General features: G+C 37.2%; 1 protein-coding gene across 1 annotated transcript in view; it reads right to left on the minus strand.

Moving 5' to 3' along the window:
- Window positions 1-3,157, minus strand: part of LOC122348753 (T-cell immunomodulatory protein) — an 18,272-nt gene that overhangs the window by 14,000 nt on the left and 1,115 nt on the right. The gene's annotated exons all lie outside the window — the stretch shown is intronic.

Here is a 3,157-nt window from a genome sequence, read left to right on the forward strand (position 1 = left end):
AAATGTATCATTCATTATAGAGTGTTTGTGAAGCAGTTGTTAATTTAAATTTCAATTAAAAGCCGCTAGAAAACATTTATTTTGATAAAAACAAGCAATTAAAGTTTTAATGGTAACACTTTAGATTAGGGAGCACGTTTAGTATATTCTCAAAGAGTCTTCCTCAGTTAATTCCTAATTTGCTGAAAATTGATAGTAAGTAAATTAGTTGCTGTAGTAGTCATGTTAAATAAGGCATTACTATGTACTATATAAGTATAATACACGACCAATAAGTAATATAAATGGTAATAAAAAACTAGTTAATAAGTATTCTTAGTAATAGAGAGTTTAATCTATTACTAGTGTAATAGTGTCCTTAGTGTTCCTAAATCTACATTATACAATTTTTTTATTATATAATTTTTTTTTCATTTGAATGATTAAAATGTCAACGACAGCTACCAAAACATCTCAGCTCTGTATAACATATCTGATCTAGTTTAAAAATCAGTCTGCCTGCAGAACTGCAGATATTCCTCCTTAAAATCAATGAAGAGAATGCTAAAAAGTGAGAAGATTCCATCTGTGCCTGAATATGAGTGTGCAGGACATGTAAGAGTGTGTCTGTGTGTGTGTCCCTCGCTGTGATGATTCAGAGGGGCTGTTCATTATACAGCACATTCATTTGGCTAATTAATGAGAACGGTCTCAAGCCCCATATTGATCTGCATCTTCCTCTCCTCGTTCTGCGTCAGCCTCCCCTCTCCCTCCTCTCGAGTCTGCCTCCATACTTCACCTTTCTCTGCTCACATTCTCTCTGTTTACTTACAGCTCTCATTCATTAGCTTAGTACTGCGGGGGTCAGCTCAATTATACAGGCATGAAAACAAAACACTCTGAAGTACCTCATCGTTCCTGATATGATTCGAGAGGATGCCCCTCACCCCGCCCTCTACAAATGCACATTTACCTATAGGCTATACAAATATTCATGCATAAATCGACACTCGCGCATAACAAAATGATACAAATGCCGTTCATGCCGAATTTAAAACACATAATATATTTGTATTAAAATATTTTAATTTGTGATGGAACACAACGCATTTTTAATTGGTACACTAATGAATTGGTCGCAGGTTGTTTGAGGCACAGTCCTAATTAACTTGTAATTGGTCTGAAGAATATTTCTTGCTGGAAGAGATGTTAGCTTAGAAACTGTAGGTTGCTCCTCGATTAAGCCTACTGAGAAAACACAGTGTAATTTGTTTGGTTTAGTTTGACTCGGGTTCAGTTCAGATAATTTAATAGCAAGTTAACTCTTGTGGGGAGTGCAAGCAGAGTTATTTTCAATGATCCAGTTAAAGCAACGGTTATTCTAGTTATTTTAAAGTATTATCCGGACAGCACAGGAACAAATGCTGCCTTCATGGGTGCCGAGGTTACTTACTTTGTCCTCAAATAGAGAGGGAGAGCGAGTGCAGACAGCAGCAGAAATACCGCAGTCCCCATGTCCTGAGCTCGAGTCTAAATGTGCAATAAGTCTTGCTGTGCTGTGTTTCATTACTGGTCAATGAGAGCCTGAGGGAATAAGGGCCCTAATACAACCTGGCCTGTTCTCCACTCCGCGTACAACATGCACCCCATTACTGTCCTTCAGCTGACCCCAGAAACCCTGCCACAATCTCTCCAATTACAGCAGGACATTGATCACAGAACTGTAGTTAGAAGTTCAGCATCAGAGCGCCGAGGGACGACGGGCCACAGTGTCACTAAGCTCTACTTACACTTTCTGTGCTGAAACGGTGATTGCTTTTATTTATCTATTCCTCTGTGTTTTCTGTGGGAGTGCCATCAGCTCCCTGTCACTCCTCAACTCTTCACATGGTAAAGTGTGCGTGGGGGACAGGCCGAGATAGAACCACAGATGTATAGAATGATGGATAGAACAACAGACAGAAAGATAAAATGGTAGTACAACAGAATGATGGAACAATAGATACATGGAGTGAAAGGTGCACAGAATAATGAATAAAACATGAACTGAACGATAAAAAAAACGGAATGAAAGATGGACATGTAAGAAAAAAATAAACCTAAAACAATACATAGACATGCGAAAGAATAATAGAATGATAGATAGATACAGACAGAATCATTAGAAAGATAAATAGAACAATAGACAGAAAGGCAGACAAGACAGGTAGACATAAAACCACACATGGACGAAAAACAGCAGGCAAAACAATAGACAGACGTAAACTACAAAAGTAGAATGATAGCTAGAATCTTAGACAGATAAAAGGATAGATAGAATTATAAACAGAATGACAACCATGGACAGAGCAACTGAAAGACAGCGTGATCGGCACAAATAATGTTAGGGATAAATAGATGTAACAACAGATGAACATGAATTGATAAATAAGTCAGACAGATAGACAGATAGACACAAAGGACAAAAGACAGATGGATAGACAGACAAAACTAATTCCTAACAGACACATAAACAGCTCTGTGAAACACATTAGCCTCTGACCTGAACATCAAAACAAGCCTGACACACAGCAGGCGATGCCAGAGATTCATACACAATTTCATACTCAGACTATTAAGAAGCAAACACAGCCAAACACTTCTGCTCATTTGTATTCTGCTTCAGCAGGTGTACAAGACGACAAATCAAGAACATTATTACTGTGACATTTTATTATAGNTTTTTTTTTTTTTTTTTTTTAAATGTTCAACAATGACAATAAACATTTATAAATGCTCTGTCTGTGTACAGAGGTGTCTTTTATCACTTATGAATCTCTCCTCACATAAGAGAGGAAAGAACAAAGATAAAGTGGACAATGAGAGAGTGCAGATATTTAAGATAACAGAAATTCTTGTGGTTTCCTGGCTAGTGAGAGATTGCTCAATAAAAGAGGAAGAAGAGCTATAATTTCACTGGACAGAACTCAATGGCAAGTTCAGAAACTCTGGTCCGGCTTTTAAAAGCAGGACATAATCCTATTTTTTAAAAAGAAGATATCAGTTTCTTCTACAAGCATGGAGCACACAAGTTTCCTAAAATCCATTATTTCCAGTTATCTGAGGATAATTTTTGTCCTTTTAGCCATTTAGTCATTTATCTTTAAAATGGCTCTGTCACATTCAGCTCTTTGTTCTG

This window comes from Puntigrus tetrazona, chromosome 7 (genome assembly GCF_018831695.1).
Source record: "Puntigrus tetrazona isolate hp1 chromosome 7, ASM1883169v1, whole genome shotgun sequence".
NCBI classification, from domain to species: domain Eukaryota; kingdom Metazoa; phylum Chordata; class Actinopteri; order Cypriniformes; family Cyprinidae; genus Puntigrus; species Puntigrus tetrazona.